Here is an 18995-nt window from a genome sequence, read left to right as displayed (position 1 = left end):
GTTAATTAATAACAGTTGAAACAGCAATCGGAATCCTAGGGCTACATTCTTCCAGCTATCTGGATCCTCCATCTTGGCTCACGGCCTGGAAACAGGAAGTGGTACCATGAAGCACAGAGATGTGATGGGCACAGAGAGCTCAATGTACGGGCACTGGGCGGAAAGAGGACACAGATTGTCCATGGACAGATAGGATATTTATTTATAACTGCTAGGACTGCATTGTTCTACACTAGGGATGGATAGATATTATACACTAGATAGATAGATCTGAGATAGATAGATAGATAGATATGAGATAGATATGAGATAGATAGTATACACTAGATAGATAGATAGGAGATAGATAGATAGATATGAGATAGATAGATATGAAATAGATAGTGTACACTAGATAGATAGATAGATAGATATGAGATAGATTAGATAGGTAGAAAGATAGATATGAGATAGATAGATAGATAATCCCCAAAAAAGTAGGTTGCTGCAGCACCTATCATTTTATACTGGCTAAGAATAGATGATAAATGAACAGTAAATCGAAGACTAAATAACGATTAAATAAAGAACGATTTAAAAAAAAAAAAAATGCAATCTACCCTACAGAATGTGAACAATGTCCTATAGAAATAGATAGATAGACATATGATAGATAGATAGACATGAGATAGATGAAAGATAGATAGATATATATGAGATAGATAGATAGATACAAAAATGGTGGTGGAGCAGCACACCAGATATACGGAGATGTAGGGGAGTGCAAGCAGACAAAAGCCCGGTCCCAGGCACTGTAGACAAAAACCAAAAGGATTATGCAGCATTCCGTAGTAGTGAAGAAAAGATGAGTATTTTATTCCATCAGAACAGCGCAACGTCTCGGTCGCCAATTGCGGCCATTTTCAAGCACTACGGAGTGCTGCAGAATCCTTTTGGTTTTTGTAGATAGATAGATAGATAGATAGATATGGAATAGATAGATAGATAGATATGAGATAGATGATAGATAAATAGATAGATAGATAGATAGATAGGAGATAGATAGATAGATAGATAGACAGACAGACAGACAGACAGACAGACAGACAGATAGATAGATAGATAGATATGAGATAGATACAGAGGTATGAGATAGATAGATAGATAGATAGATAGATATGAGGTAGATAGAGAGGTATGAGATAGATATGAGATAGATAGATAGATAGATAGGAGATAGATAGATAGATATGAGATAGATAGATATGAGATAGATGATAGATAGATAGATAGATAGATAGGAGATATATAGATAGATATGAGATAGACAGATAGGTATGAAATAGATAGATATGAGATAGATAGATAGGTAGGAGATAGATTGAAATAGAAATGAGATAGATAGATAGATGATAGATATGAGATAGATAGATAGATAGGTATGAGATAGATAGATAGATAGATATGAGATAGATAGATAGATATGAGATAGATAGATAGATAGATAGATAGATAGATAGATAGATAGGTATGAGATAGATGATAGATATGAGATAGATATGAGATGGATGGATGGATAGATAGGAGATAGATAGACAGATAATAGATAGATATGAGATAGATATGAGATAGATATGAGATAGATAGGAGATAGATTAGATAGATAGATAGATAATCCCAAAAACGTATGTTGCTGCAGCAACCTATTTTTGGGGGGGATTATTTGCAAGCCCCTGACCTGGGCTACTGCTGCTCGCACCTGTACAGCGGATCTGTGAAGTGCTGTTCCACCCTTGTTTTGTAGATAGATAGATAGATAGATAGATAGATAGATAGGTCATTCTCCTAGCTGAGGTAAGAAATGAAGTGTACATGTATACAAGGCAACAAGTGGAAACAATAGTTAGAACTTGCGAATAGTGAAATGAGATATTTCTTTAGGACTTCATAACCCCCATAAATGTCAAAATTCTCTGAAAGTCAGGGGAATGACTTTGGTGACCACTGAGGTGTAGAAGGAATGAGAGTAACAATTCTGGGTCAGTAATTATCAGAGAACTGAGCCTTATATTAGGTAGGGGAGAGAGGTTGGCGTTCCACCATATGTGACGTCAAACCTTACATTTGGGTCATGTGACTTCATTACGTATAACGTTGCCGGTCTCTGGAGTCTCTGGAGTTAAGCTGCAGATGATTCACACGTTCTCCTTCCTCGATGTTCTTATGCAGGATTTAGTACTGACGGAGGAAAAATACATAAAACAGATAGTAAGAGACAGAGATATGGATAGCGATGGGATGAATTCATAGTCATAGTAAAGTGAGATGCCGAGCGATCACATTGGCAAAAGATTTAGGATACGTAGAAAAAGACCTGCATTGATTATGACAAGAAGACATATAGAAAGGTGGCTAACTAATGACACTGATCAAGGAGGAGCCGTCACGACTCACGAGAAACGGAGAAGAATCCGCAAGCACCTGGGAGATGAGCAAGAAAGATGGCGGAACGTTTCACTGCACTCTGCAGGGGTGTAATACACATCACAAAACAAGCTCCCAGGATCTGCTTATAGACAATTTGTGTTCTGCAAGTAAATGCCCTTTGCCTGCTGGGGTTTATGGTGTGAGAAGAGATCTAACAGAAAATTCTTTTATTGAGCGAGAACTAGGTAAACAATTGACACAAGCACCCTGAGGAGTATAGAGGTAGACCGGATCACTCAACTAGGTTATATAGACAAATATTACTACAATTCACACTAGAGAAAAATAAATGAGGTAATGGCGTAGTATATCGGTCAAATGTATAGATATAGATTGGACGGTCTCATGTAGGGGTTCAGGTTGCCCTAGGAAGAATAAGTAACAATTTTTAACTGTATTTTCCATGTGTCACCGCTTAAATACGCCAACTCGGCAGCACCTTGTTTAAAGGGGTTATCCAGGAAAAAACTTATATATATATATATATATATATATATATATATATATATATATATATATATCAACTGGCTCCAGAAAGTTAAACAGATTTGTAAATTACTTCTATTAAAAAAATCTTAATCCTTTCAGTACTTATGAGCTTCTGAAGTTGAGTTGTTCTTTTCTGTCTAAGTGCTCTCTGATGACACGTGTCTCAGGAAACGCCCAGTTTAGAAGAGGTTTGTTATGGGGATTTGCTTCTAAACTGGACAGTTCCCGAGACACGTGTCATCAGAGAGCACTTAGACAGAAAAGAACAACTCAACTTCAGAAGCTCATAAGTACTGAAAGGACTACATTTTTTTAATAGAAGTAATTTACAAATCTGTTTAACTTTCTGGAGCCAGTTGATATTTAAAAAAAAAAAGTTTTTTTCCTGGATAACCCCTTTAAAGATATAAGACGCACTTTTAAGACGCACTTTTTCTTCCCCAAAACTGGGGGGGAAAAGTTGGTGCGTCTTATACAGCGAATACACACCTATCGCGGTGGTCCCTGCGGCCATCAACGGCCAGGACCCGTGGCTAATAAAGGACATCACCACGGTGAAGCCCTGTATTAACCCTTCAGACGTGGCAATCAAAGTCGACCGCCGCTTCTGAAGTGAAAGTAACACTAACCCGGCTGCAACGGGAGGGACCTTACCTGCCTCCTCGGTGTCTGCTCCGTGACGGGATCCCCTGCATGGCTGGCGCTCTCCTTTGTCATCATCACATCGTCACGCACGTAGCGGCATGCGTAGCGGCATGCGTAGCGGCGTGCGTAGCGACGTGATGGCGGCGACTGAGAGCGAGGAAACCGGGCAGCAGAGACGTTCCGGAGCGACGGGGACACGTGAGTATTACCTCCTATACCAGTGGTCTTCAACCTGCGGACCTCCAAATGTTGCAGAACTACAACTCCTGGCACGCACGGACAGCCAGCGGCTGTCCGGGCATGCCGGGAGTTGTAGTTTTGCAACATCTGGAGGTCCACTGGTTGAAGATCACTGTGACCTATACTTTACATTGTATTCTAGATTTTCCTCATTTAAAATTGGGTGCGTCTTATGTTTTGGAGCGTCCTATAGGGCGGAAAATACGGTACCTACTACCACATAAAAAATATCCCAATTATAAATAATGTACAGTGTAATTTGTATATAGTATAACAAAATAAATACTGCCAGGCATTGATGGAATAATACCACTATACCATGACCGCATTCTGCCACCTCCACATTTGTAAAGAAAAATGACCGCTTTACTGTCACTGAAAATTACCAACATACAGTGGCCATACACTAAATACCATAGTCACTAAATAATACCACTATAACTTGGCCACATTCTACCACCACACAGTTTTTAAATACATCCACATTATAAAGATCATCAAATAGTCAATAAATAATACCACTATACCATGACTGCATTTTATCTTCATATTTTAATGAAAAATTACTGCTATATTGTCACTGAATATTACCACCATACAGTGAACATACATTGCCATCATATCTCCAGTAAATGATACCACTATACAATGACCAGAAATGTCCACCACATAGGGACTGAAAACCTCCATTTTATAAATAATTATTATCCCCATATCTTAACTAAATAATTCCACCATTCTATTACCACCACATTGTAAATAAATAATACCCCCATATTATTACCACCAAGTTAAGAATAAATAATACCACCCTACTTTTACCACCACAAAAGGAATAAATAATGCCACCATACTATTACCACCACATAGTGAATAAATAATACTGCCATACTATTGCCACCACAGTGGGAATAAATAATACTGCCATACTATTACCACTACAGTGGGAATAAATAATACTGCCATACTATTACCACCACAGTGGGAATAAATAATACTGCCATACTATTACCACCACAGTGGGAATAAATAATACTGCCATACTATTACCACCACAGTGGGAATAAATAATACTGCCATACTATTACCACCACAGTGGGAATAAATAATACTGCCATACTATTACCACCACAGTGGGAATAAATAATACTGCCATACTATTACCACCACAGTGGGAATAAATAATACTGCCATACTATTACCACCACAGTGGGAATAAATAATACTGCCATACTATTACCACCACAGTGGGAATAAATAATACTGCCATACTATTACCACCACAGTGGGAATAAATAATACTGCCATACTATTACCACCACAGTGGGAATAAATAATACTGCCATACTATTACCACCACAGTGGGAATAAATAATACTGCCATACTATTACCACCACAGTGGGAATAAATAATACTGCCATACTATTACCACCACAGTGGGAATAAATAATACTGCCATACTATTACCACCACAGTGGGAATAAATAATACTATAATATTATTACCACCACACTGTGAATAAAAAATACTGCCATACTATTACCACCACATTATAAATAAATAAAACTACCATACCATTTTTTTTTTTTTTTTTTTTTTTTTTGTAGATCATCAGTGCAACTATTTAATTTCCGCTAACTTAAAAAAAAAAATCACAAACTTTCTGTGAGGGAAATTCTGGCAAATCTCTTTACACATCAGAAGTAACTTCAAGTAGAGTCACGTGACCCTCAGATCTGCGCTGACTAGAAAGTTTTGCACATCATTAAAGCCGCCTAGTTTTAGCACATTTTTTCTTTTAAAACAACACGCCGACATTCTCCAAAAGAATCTTTTCAGAAGGGAATGTTAAATCATGCAACAGCCTTCCTGTATACATCAAATGGAAATGGTGTTGCCGAAAATGAATGCAGGGTATCTTAACACACGCACAAAAAATTGCCAAGGCCCTGTAGAGTGTTACTTTACGTTTTTTTTGTTTGTTTTTTTTTTTATTTCAGTCACTTGTAAGTTTAAAGGGGTACTCTGTCCCAAGACATCTTATCCCCTATTCAAAGGATGGGGGATAAGATGTCTGATCTCGGGGGTGCGACCTCCGCCGCTGGGGACCCCTGTGATCTCGACTGCTGCACCCCAGAAATCCGATGCGTGGAGCGAACTTCACTCTGTCCCGAATGACTTGCAATACGGAGCAGAGGCTCATGACGTGATGCTCGTGCCACCTCAATGCAAGTCTATGGGAGGGGGCATGGCCATGAAGTCACGAGTGGGGCATGGCCGTGACGTCACAAACCTCCGCCCCACCAATGGCTGTCCGGGCATGATGGGAGTTGCAGTTTTGCAACATCTAAAGGCCTGCAGTTTGGAAACCACCACTCTAGTTAAAGATTCGACCAGGCATCTCGATGGTGAAGTGATACATGTGTGGTACCGGGGTGTGATGAGGGCAGATGTTGTTACCCTAGGGGCAGATGGCATTAACCCCTTGTATTTGTGACGCCAGGGCGTGGTTTAGCCTAAAACCACCCAAAGGTATACCGCTGGATTCTGGGCTAGGCACGGAGGCAATAAAGACTCCAACGCGAAGTTACGGACAACGATAGCTTTACTGAGGGTAAAGACTTGCATTGAAGGGACGTGGCCATGAGATCACGAGCCTCAGGCTGCAGCAGTGAGATAGCGAGGGTCCCCAGCGGCAGGACCACCGCGATCAGACATCTTATCCCCTGTCCTTTGGATGTGGGATAAGATGTCTATGGGCGGAGTACCCCTTTAAGTGAAATTTGCGACAATAAAACCATGGCTATCCCAAGCATAATATTGGTTTTGAAATTCTTGGGCCTTTTTTGGTAAAATGAGACTCAAATGAAACCCGTGTCTCCAGGCTTTTGACTTTGAGTTTCTTCGGGCAGAAATAAAGTGGATTTGAATTATTACGCCTAATTACTCACGGACTGAAATGAGCAGGACCGAAGGCGAAGATGTCTTTGTCCCCCCAAAATAACATTACCGAGACTTGCTCCGTTCACACAAAAGCATGAAAGGTTATCATTAGAAGCCTTAATAATATCTTAAAGATCAAAGTCTTTGAACATAGGCACTTGTGATGTTCCAGCCAGCGCCGAAGATGGCTCCTGCGTTTGATTCTCGGCAGAGCCGCGCCGGCTGCAGCATTCACAGAATACGTTAATTAACACCCATCTTGTTCTGCAAAGGAAAGCATCGGCCTTAGCTAATTATTTGCTCGGACACTTTACAATCTCTTGGCAGACTAATAATTGGACTTTTTAAAATTATTTTATTTTTTTTATTTGCCTGATTTTAAACTCCATTGTTTTATGACAGAAAACTGTGGCCAGCGGAACAGAACGGGATGGATGGGGGGAATGGTATAGAATGCTGCAGCTTTTACACTCCGGCCCCATTTCAATAAAACAGAAAAGCGCAATGATCATTAGTCTAGAAAAGGTTGCGAGCACGGTACCCGCTGAACTTGTCAGCTCAGCTACATAACACAAGCCGGATTGTGTCAAATTCCTCAACCGAGATAATATATATATATATATATATATATATATATATATATATATATATATATTCTACGAGCTCAGGAATGGGATTTCTACTGTGATCAATTATCACTAAAAGCCCAGCATGCACTATTATCCACGCAGGGTCACAGGATTATGTTGCAAAACTACAACTCCCAGCATGCCTAGACAGGTTTTAATTAGTAGGGTTCATATAATGCGGGAGATTACAACTAATTACCTAACCCCAAGGCCGTAGCCTGGGGTGCAAAACACCTCTAAATAGTACCCCCTAAAATATAACTTTTATTGTATATCAAGTTAAAATGAAAAAATAATAATGCACCCAGCAAGTGAGGATTAAAAATAGCATGTCAGGTAGGTTAATGCTTGTATATTAAGAGCAACATCACTCCACTATCAGGGGCTCCACAGCAGCCCTATATGCCTACTCTGACACCGACTTTAAAAAACACTAGATTGCCGCCTCTACATGTTTCGCTGTCTCCAAGGCGTTCTCAAGAGGCAAACTGTGGCAACATGTGGAATATAGAGGAATTCGGCAAATCGGCCGAATCGAATTTTTAAAAAATTCGCTCATCTCTAGAAATGAGGGTGGTGGGCAGCATTTTGAAGCTCTTTCTTGGGTGCCAGAAGAGGGCGCCCTGCCTCATTACTGCTGTAAGGTCTAATCTATCTGTAAGAGAAGGCTGTAACGTAGGTTATCATGACCTTCTATCTGCTACATAACTCATTTAAACTTTGAGAACAAAGTGTTGTTCTTCTCCCAAGTATTTTTTCAGAACAAAGAACAGTCTCCTGGATTGTCTATTCTTGCGGTGTAGGTGATCTCCGCGCCAGAATATGTTCAAAGCCCAACATGTTAGTCACCTGCGCTGTAAAAGCATGCCTCGTTCCTGTAGAGTGAACATACACTTGACATGCAATCTCGGCACACTCTGCTTCCCTCCCTCAGTCAATTGGATTGGTGGTAATAACTGCTGGGAAATGTATGAGCCTTAGATGTCCTGTTATTGCGCTGTCAGTCAGAGCAGCACAGGCTGCACAGTTCTACACTAGACCAGGGTTTTTACAACTAGTGTGCCTCCAGCTGTTGCAAAACTACAACTTCCAGCATGCCCGGACAGCCCAAGGCTGTCCAGGCATTGCTGGGAGTTATAGTTTTGCAACAGCTGAAGATACACTGGTTGGGAAACACTACACTAGACCGCAGCACGAAGGCTGTCCAGGCATGCTGGGATTTGTAGTTTTGCAACAGCTGGAGGCACACTGATTGGGAAACACTGCACTAGACTGCAGCACGAAGGCTGTCCAGGCATGCTGGGATTTGGCGTTTTGCAACAGCTGGAGGTACACTGGTTGGGAAACACTACACTAGACCGCAGCACGAAGGCTGTCTGGGCATGCTGCAAGTTGTTGTTTTGAAACAGCTGGAGGCACACTGATTGGGAAACACTACACTAGACCGCAGCATGAAGGCTGTCCAGGCATGCTGGGATTTGTAGTTTTGCAACAGCTGGAGGAACACTGATTGGGAAACACTACACTAGACCAAAACACAAATGCTGTCCAGGCATGCTGGGAGTTGTAGTTTTGCAACAGCTGGGGGTACACTGGTTGGGAAACACTACACTAGACAGCAGCACCATCACACCACGTGCTTCAAATAAAATATAAACATTTGCTGCATATTATGGATCGGAGAGGACTGCATATATATATATATATATATATATATATATATATATATATATGGTATATATTTACATTTATATATTTATGTATTGATTTATTATAAGATATACATAAATATATATTTAATTTATATTATTTTAAAAGTCCCTTAAAGGATTTATTATTATTATTATTTATTTATTTTTTTTATTATTATTATTATTATTATTATTTTTTAAATATTTATTTCTTTATGTTTTGAAGCAGCTATTAGAGCCATTAGAAAACAATCTCTGTCAGTTATTGTTGGAAATAAAAAATAAAAAACACCCACCTCCTGCTGTGGCTCAGAATTGCCCCCCTACTACATTTACTTTAAACACATTGAGAAGTCCACAGAATGCCAAAGCAGTTATCATGATCTTGTATTTAACACTTCCACTGCCTACGGGGACAGACGGTGCGTTGCGATCCAATGAACTGTGGGGCATTAATGGTCAGGGACACGGATCAGCCGCAGACATGTCAGATATGCAGTCAGGGCCAGGCGCCTTTATACATGACTAGTACAGATGCAGCCAGCACCATCCTGATCCCTGATATATCGAGATATTTTACTGCACTCCTGACATAAATTGAGATAAATTATTCTAACCCGTTGCACAAACTTGCAGTCATTTTGATATTGTTATTAAAAAACAATAGTAATTTAAATTACTGGTACCAAAGGCATTATAAATAATAATAAAATAATACTAATAATAACAATAATCTCTGGTGCATTAGTTGTTCCGTACTTTGCACCAAGCTGGGATTTCTGTAATGTGATTGATTAAGGGAGAAGAAAAAATATATATTTTGCCATTATGCTTCCGCAAATAAAGTAAATACTTAAAGGCGTACTCCGGTGGAAAACTTTTTTTTTTTATTTTTTAAATCAACTGGAGCCAGAAAGTTAAACAGATTTGTAAATTACTTCTATTAAAAAAAATCTTAATCCTTCCAGTTCAGATCAGCTGAAAAAAGAAATTCTTTTCTTTTTGGATTTCTTTTCTGTCTGACCACAATGCTCTCTGCTGACACCTCTGTCCGTGTCAGGAACTGTCCAGAGCAGGAGAAAATCCCCATGGCAAACATATGCTGCTCTGGACAGTTCCTAAAATAGACAGAGGTGTCAGCAGAGAGCACCGTGGACAGACAGAAAAGAAATCCAAAAAGAAAAGAATTTCCTCTGTAGTATTCAGCAGCTAATAAGTACTGGAAGGATTGAGATTTTTTTTAATAGAAGTAATTTTACAAATCTTTTTAACTTTTTGGCACCAGTTGATTTAAAAAAAATATATATTTTCCACCGGAGTACCCCTTTAAGGTTTATTATTTTCTTTGCGGCAGCATGATGGCAAACTATTTTTTTTTAATCTCCCTTAATCAATATACAATCACATTACAGAAATCCCAGCTTGGCGTAAAGTACAAAACAACTAATGGACCAGAGATTATTGTTATTATTAATATTATTTTATTATTATTTATAGTGCCCTTGGTACCAGTAATTCATAGTGGTGCCGATCGGACACCGAACTGGTTGGATGTAAACAATTTATAGTGCCCTTGGTACCTTCTGCGCTCTCCTGATGCCACTGGAATCGCTCTCTCGTCCTCTTGCCCTGGGCTTTTGGTGCCCAACACCTCACACTGTGCTAAGCTAAACGTTGGCCACATCGATGTCCCCAAGTATACCTTATACCAGTGTTTCCCAACCAGGGTGCCTCCGGCTGTTTCAAAACTACTACTCCCAGCATGTCCGGACAGCCAACGGCTGTCCGGGCATGCTGGGAGTTGTTGTTTTGCAACAGCTGGAGGGACCCTGGTTGGGAAACACTGCCTTATAGAGCCACATTTCTCCATAGGAGCCAATGCATCAGGTCTCAAACTGTCCATTCCTGATCAACGAAAACAGGAACTCCAATGTAGTGACGGGATTGAGAGCACAGGACACCCAGGTAAAAGGAAATTAGGTTTATTCACCCATGATGCAACGCGTTTCACAGATAGATTGCTTCATCAGGCATGCCTGATGAAGCAGTCTATCTGTGAAACGTGTTGCATCATGGGTGAATAAGCCTCATGTCCTTTCACCTGGGTGTCCTGCGCTCTCAATCCCGTCACTTCATTGGAGTTCCTGTTCTTGCTGTATTCTTTCGGACGTGGAGTAGCTGCAGAAGCCTTACTATCTATGTCTTTATCCATTGTTGCATTTGGCTGAGTGTAACCAGTTGCGGTAAGCGCTCTTTTACCTCTAGCCTAAATTGTGCATCAACGGTATCACACTACGGAGCGCTATCCATCTTTTATTTTAGCATTCCTGATCAAGTCACCCTATCGTATTCACTATTGTCTTGGGACTCATTCACATTGCCGTCGGACTCCGCTATATGAAGCTCCATCGGCAATCCGAATCCGGTCTGAACGACGGGAGAATAGTGCAAGCACAATTTTTTCCCCCATTAAATTCCTCTAAAATTATTGTATCACTGATGGACCCCATGTAAGTGAATGGGATCCGTCAGGACCCGGCAGTAGCCGTTTTCACCCGACCCATTTTAGGGTCAGTTCGGCTCGAAAAAAAAAAAAAAGGCCTGATTGGACCCCGAACGGGTTGGATGTAAACAGCAATGTCAACCTAGCCTTATTCTGAGCCATAGCTCCCCAACATGTTAGTCCCGGGCGGCTGCAAAAACTACAACTCCCATCATGCCCTGAACGCCGAATTGTAGAGAGCCACAGATTAGGGAACGCTGTCTAAACAGTCTATGTGAAATCTACTCCATGCATCCAGATTTTTCATCCCTTTTATTTTCTGTCTGATGTTGACGTTGTCCATTTGTCTCCCCGTAAGCAGGAGATATGGAGTGTGCAGTACTGGGAATTAGTCCATGATGAATCATGGGACCTCCATGCATGCACAGTACCCAGCCAAAACAGGAGCGCACTCACTGAATTATTCGGTGACAGCAGGGGGTGGGGGGAGCTCTGAAGTATATTGATATATCTCGGAGGATGCCGATCCCCCACTCTCTTCACTGTTTGCCTGTTATTACTATTTGCTGGAATATGCATCACCATTACAGTCATTTGTGAGAAGCTTGTTTGGTAAACCTCCACATGCCAGCAGATTGTCACAAAATTCAATTATTCGGGATGAATTATGTATGCCACAGACAGCCCCATTGAAAGAAGCCACTTCATTTGTCTTTTTAACAAGTCAAGCTGTGACTGGGGATTTCATGATCTTGTGAAAGGGATGGGAGATGCAGAAAGCAGTATTCTGTGTATGCGAAACATTGGACAGTCTGGGATCATGTTCAAGAAGATGCTCGGGCTGCAGATTTATGTCGCAGATCACTGATTTATTTTTATTTTTTTATTAAGATACTGTGAGAAATGCAAGATCGGCTGAAAATAGTTGTCTTCTATATAAGGTGAAGAAAAGAAAGGATCTGCTTCTTATATATATGGCTAAAAAAAAAGTGTTCAGAAGGAGAAGAAATGGCCCCTGCTTATATATGTATATACATCTAGCGGCTCATTGTAAAGCTCTTCCACTATTATTCCCCAGTCATCTGTATAGAGAATACTGGGATTCGAAGGGTTGCACACAGAGAATATTTGGTCCATGATCCCCGCCATGTATATATAATAGTAGTTAGAATATGACCATTAAGAGTGTGATCAGAATAATTTCATAGACTAAGCACCACCAAAAACAGTGCAAAAAGACTGTGCCTCATGAATTATACTGCCAGAGTACCCTATAAATATTACTGACAGCAGAGTGCCTTGATAAACTAAATTGACAGCAGAGTGCCCTGATAAATAATACTGCCTGCAGAGTGCCCTGATATATAATACTGTCAGCAGAGTGCCCTGATAAACTATACTGACAGCAGAGTGCCCTGATAAATAATACTGCCTGCAGAGTGCCCTGATATATAATACTGTCAGCAGAGTGCCCTGATAAACTATACTGACAGCAGAGTGTCTTGATAAACTAAATTGACAGCAGAGTGCCCTGATAAATAATACTGCCTGCAGAGTGCCCTGATATATAATACTGTCAGCAGAGTGCCTTGATAAACTAAATTGACAGCAGAGTGCCCTGATAAATAATACTGCCTGCAGAGTGCCCTGATATATAATACTGTCAGCAGAGTGCCCTGATAAATAATACTGTCAGCAGAGTGCCCTGATAAACTATACTGACAGCAGAGTACCCTGATAAATAATACTGCCTGCAGAGTGCCCTGATAAACAATACTGTCAGCAGAGTGCCCTGATAAATAATACTGCCTGCAGAGTGCCCTGATATATAATACTGTCAGCAGAGTGCCCTGATCAATAATACTGCCTGCAGAGTGCCCTGATATATAATACTGTCAGCAGAGTGCCCTGATAAATAATACTGTCAGCAGAGTGCCCTGATAAACAATACTGTCAGCAGAGTGCCCTGATAAATAATACTGCCTGCAGAGTGCCCTGATATATAATACTGTCAGCAGAGTGCCCTGATCAATAATACTGCCTGCAGAGTGCCCTGATATATAATACTGTCAGCAGAGTGCCCTGATAAATAATACTGTCAGCAGAGTGCCCTGATAAACTATACTGACAGCAGAGTACCCTGATAAATAATACTGTCAGCAGAGTGCCCTGATAAATAATACTGCCTGCAGAGTGCCCTGATATATAATACTGTCAGCAGAGTGCCCTGATCAATAATACTGCCTGCAGAGTGCCCTGATATATAATACTGTCAGCAGAGTGCCCTGATCAATAATACTGCCTGCAGAGTGCCCTGATATATAATACTGTCAGCAGAGTGCCCTGATAAATAATACTGTCAGCAGAGTGCCCTGATAAACAATACTGTCAGCAGAGTGCCCTGATAAATAATACTGCCTGCAGAGTGCCCTGATATATAATACTGTCAGCAGAGTGCCCTGATCAATAATACTGCCTGCAGAGTGCCCTGATATATAATACTGTCAGCAGAGTGCCCTGATAAATAATACTGTCAGCAGAGTGCCCTGATAAACAATACTGTCAGCAGAGTGCCCTGATAAATAATACTGTCAGCAGAGTGCCCTGATAAACTATACTGACAGCAGAGTGCCCTGATAAATAATACTGTCAGCAGAGTGCCCTGATAAACAATACTGTCAGCAGAGTGCCCGGATGAACAATACTGTCAGCAGAGTGCCCTGATAAATAATACTGCCTGCAGAGTGCCCTGATATATAATACTGTCAGCAGAGTGCCCTGATCAATAATACTGCCTGCAGAGTGCCCTGATATATAATACTGTCAGCAGAGTGCCCTGATAAATAATAATGCCTGCAGAGTGCCCTGATAAATAATACTGACAGAAGAGTGCCCTGATAATACTGCCTGCAGAGTGCCCTGATAAACAATACTGACAGAAGAGTGCCCTGATAATACTGCCATCAGAATGCCCTGATAATATTGCCAGCAGAGTGCCCTGATGATACTTCCAGCAGAATGCCCTGATAATACTGCCAGCAGAGTGCCCTGATAATACTGCCAGCAGAGTACCCTGATAATACTGCCTGCAGAGTGCCCTGATTATACTGCCAGCAGATTGCCCTGATAATATTGCCAGCAGAGTGCCCTGATAATACTGCCTGCAGAGTGTCCTAATAATACTGCCAGCAGAGTGTCCTGATAATACTGCCAGTAGATTGCCCTGATGATACTGCCAGCAGAATACCCTGATAATACTGCCAGCAGAGTGCCCTGATAATACTGCCAGCAGATTGCCCTGATAATACTGCATGCAGAGTGTCCTGATAATACTGCCAGCAGATTGCCCTGATAATACTGCCAGCAGATTGCCCTGATAATACTGCCAGCAGATTGCCCTGATAATACTGCCAGCAGAGTGCCCTGATAATACTGCCAGCAGATTGCCCTGATAATACTGCCAGCAGAGTGCCCTGATAATACTGCCAGCAGATTGCCCTGATAATACTGTCAGCAGAGTGCCCTGATGATACTGCCAGCAGAGTGCCCTGATAATACTGTCAGCAGAGTGCCCTGATGATACTGCCAGCAGAGTGCCCTGATAATACTGTCAGCAGAGTGCCCTGATGATACTGCCAGCAGAGTGCCCTGATAATACTGCCAGCAGAGTACCCTGATAATACTATCAGCATATTGCCCTGATGATACTGCCTGCAGAGTGCCCTGATACTACTGCCAGCAGAGTGCCCTGATGATACTGCCAGCAGAGTGCCCTGATAATACTGCCAGCAGATTGCCCTGATAATACTGCCAGCAGAGTGCCCTGATAATACTATCAGCAGAGTGTCCTAATAATACTGCCAGCAGAGTGCCCTGAGATACTGCCAGCAGAGTGCCCTGATGATACTGCCAGCAGAGTGCCCTGATAATACTGCCAGCAGAGTGCCCTGATAATACTGCCAGCAGATTGCCCTGATAATACTGCCAGCAGAGTGCCCTGATAATACTATCAGCAGAGTGTCCTAATAATACTGCCAGCAGAGTGCCCTGAGATACTGCCAGCAGAGTTCCCTGATAATACTGCCAGCAGAGTGCCCTGATAATACTGCCTGCAGAGTGCCCTGATAATACTGCCAGCAGAGTGCCCTGATAATACTATCAGCAGAGTGTCCTAATAATACTGCCAGCAGAGTGCCCTGAGATACTGCCAGCAGAGTTCCCTGATAATACTGCCAGCAGAGTGCCCTGATAATACTGCCAGCAGAGTGCCCTGATAATACTGCCAGCAGATTGCCCTGATAATACTGCCAGCAGAGTGCCCTGATAATACTGCCAGCAGATTGCCCTGATAATACTGTCAGCAGAGTGCCCTGATGATACTGCCAGCAGAGTGCCCTGATAATACTGTCAGCAGAGTGCCCTGATGATACTGCCAGCAGAGTGCCCTGATAATACTGTCAGCAGAGTGCCCTGATGATACTGCCAGCAGAGTGCCCTGATAATACTGCCAGCAGAGTACCCTGATAATACTATCAGCATATTGCCCTGATGATACTGCCTGCAGAGTGCCCTGATACTACTGCCAGCAGAGTGCCCTGATGATACTGCCAGCAGAGTGCCCTGATAATACTGCCAGCAGATTGCCCTGATAATACTGCCAGCAGAGTGCCCTGATAATACTATCAGCAGAGTGTCCTAATAATACTGCCAGCAGAGTGCCCTGAGATACTGCCAGCAGAGTGCCCTGATGATACTGCCAGCAGAGTGCCCTGATAATACTGCCAGCAGAGTGCCCTGATAATACTGCCAGCAGATTGCCCTGATAATACTGCCAGCAGAGTGCCCTGATAATACTATCAGCAGAGTGTCCTAATAATACTGCCAGCAGAGTGCCCTGAGATACTGCCAGCAGAGTTCCCTGATAATACTGCCAGCAGAGTGCCCTGATAATACTGCCTGCAGAGTGCCCTGATAATACTGCCAGCAGAGTGCCCGCATAACACTTTACTTTCAGCAGAGTGCCCTGATAAACAAATTGCTATATAAATACAAAAGCAGCATGTTGATCCTTGTGCATAAGGCTAGACTAAGAGTTCTCCCCTATAATAGACATTGCACATTGAAGTCAGTACAACCACTAGAGATCTACACATGCTACTTTTGCTTTTCATTTACTTTGTTTTTTATTTTTTTTTCTTCACAATTTTTTGCCAGCTTTTTTAATTATATGTGAACTTCAGTTCTGTCCTGTTTAGTATCCGCTACAGGATTCTATAGCATTTAGAAGAAGCACTAGTCAGTAGCAGTCAGCAGCATTTAGTAACTGCTAAAGAAAAATCACACACGTACAGAAAGTCACTGCTGCAAAATATTGAGAAATGTAATAAATATTATAAAGAAAATCACAAAACACTTGTAAACGCTGAATGAAAATCTATTTACAAACAAATGGGAAAAAAACTGTTAAAATAAATAAATAAAATAATAATATTAATAATAATGAGAATAATAACTATAACAATAATAATAATTGCATGTGACAAAGGCCAAATGAGCATTTGTCTCTTGTTTAGACATACATGCACAGATAAAGGGATACTCTGGTGGAAATTTTTTTTTTTTTTTTAATCAACTGGTGCCAGAAAGTTAAACAGATTTGCAAATTACTTCTATTAAAAAAAATCTTAATCCTTCCAGTACTTATTAGCTGCTGAATTCTACAGATGAAATTATTTTCTTTTTGGAACACAGTGCTCTCTGCTGAATCACGAGCACAGTGCTCTCTGCTGACATCTCTGTTCATTTTAGGAACTGACCAGAGCAGCATATGTTTGCTATGGGGATTTTCTCCTACTCTGGACAGTTCTTAAAGTGGACAGAGATGTCAGCAGAGAGCTCTGTGTTCCAAAAAGAAAATAATTTCCTCTGTAGTATTCAGCAGCTAGTAAGTACTGGAAGGATTAAGATTTTTTTATAGAAGTAATTTACAAATCTTTTCAACTTTCTGGCACCAGTTGATAAAAAAAAAAAAAAAAAAAAAAAAAGTTTTCCACCGGAGTATCCCTTTAATACACTGCAAAGTTATTTTTCTATTTCCTGCAACATCTATCAAGGAAAATATTCTTCATTCTTTGTCGCTGATTGTATCCTGTGCATTAACTCACTACTCAGCATTATACACATGTCCCTTATACAACGCGCTGCCTGTATTAGGATTGTCACTGACCGTTTGTGAGAGATGGCTTCATGAGAGCCGCAGGGTATCTGTAGGTTATTCAGAACAAGATTTATTGAAAGCTGACACCAGAGCCATTGGTTTTTCCTGTAACAAAATATTTACTGGTGGGGAGAGGTAATGTATTGCTCGGCGGTGCAGGGTCATCCGGCACAGATTAGTCATGCCTTGCAGAGATTCCAATTAATCAGATGTCTGTCCAGGTCGGCGAGTCAAACACCAATATGATTCTCATTACAATCTGATTAAATTAATGGAGGGGGGGGGGAGGGGGGTGAGACAGGGGAGACATGAAGCGTGTAATCCCAAAAATAGAAGACAAACCGTTTATTTGACCTCTATGTACTTAGCTATCATCGAAACGTAATGTGCTGAAAATGAAATATCGAGTGGGCTGGGGCCATAGACGGTGCTTCAGTGTCAACTCTACAGCAGAAGTTTCATTCTTTTTTTTGTTCTTGTTTTCCTTTGATATTTCGTGTTGTGACTCTTAGGTTATGTTCACACAAGAAGCATACGCTGCAGGTTTTCGCATTGGAAAATCCTGAAAGAGTTATTGTAGCAATGTGAATAGGATTTGTAGAAATCTCATCCGCACACTGCATTAAACATCCACAAAGAATCTGCACTTGAATTGACCTGTGGGAGGATTTTCGGCATATAAGGGTCTATTCACATGGCAGAATTTCCTCCAGCGGAATTCCTCCTCAAATGAAAGCCCAATACACTTCTATGGGAGTCAAAACTCCCATTAACACTTCTGCACCACTTCAGCACAATATCCACACAACCGGAAGCGGAATTGGGCGGATGAGTGGAAATTCTGCCGCGTGAATAGACCCTAAGGTTTGGTGCACGGAAACACTACAGGTGAACTGCAGAATTTCCCCATTGATTTTTAAAATGGTCAGAGATGTTGCGAATTTAAGGCGAAATCTATAACAGATTTGGAATACATGATCATGGGTTATCATTGTGTGATATGACATGTTATTATATCTGTTTGGTGATCTGAAACATTTGTGCGTTCACACCTTGTTTTTAGCCTCCAGCAGCCAAACCCAGAAGGAGAAGTTCAAAACCACCTGCTGCTGTGCCCCTGTCACACCGGTGTCATACCCCATTTAATCCAATGAGCCAAACAGGGTCAGCT

At 41.3% G+C, this 18995-nt stretch overlaps 1 protein-coding gene and 1 long non-coding RNA gene across 5 annotated transcripts in view; one reads left to right on the top strand and one right to left on the bottom strand.

Moving 5' to 3' along the window:
* Positions 1–18995, top strand: part of LRRTM4 (leucine rich repeat transmembrane neuronal 4) — a 681074-nt gene that overhangs the window by 503990 nt on the left and 158089 nt on the right. The gene's annotated exons all lie outside the window — the stretch shown is intronic.
* LOC130368100 (uncharacterized) overlaps positions 1–18995 on the bottom strand; it is an 82992-nt gene that overhangs the window by 14948 nt on the left and 49049 nt on the right. The window contains exon 2 of the long non-coding RNA XR_008892286.1: positions 2102–2217. This is a non-coding gene — a long non-coding RNA (uncharacterized LOC130368100). The remainder of the gene's footprint in view (positions 1–2101; positions 2218–18995) is intronic.

Source organism: Hyla sarda, chromosome 4, assembly GCF_029499605.1.
Source record: "Hyla sarda isolate aHylSar1 chromosome 4, aHylSar1.hap1, whole genome shotgun sequence".
In the NCBI taxonomy this organism is placed as follows: domain Eukaryota; kingdom Metazoa; phylum Chordata; class Amphibia; order Anura; family Hylidae; genus Hyla; species Hyla sarda.
Note: the sequence above shows the minus strand (reverse complement) of the source record. Positions and strands in the feature narration are given on the sequence as shown.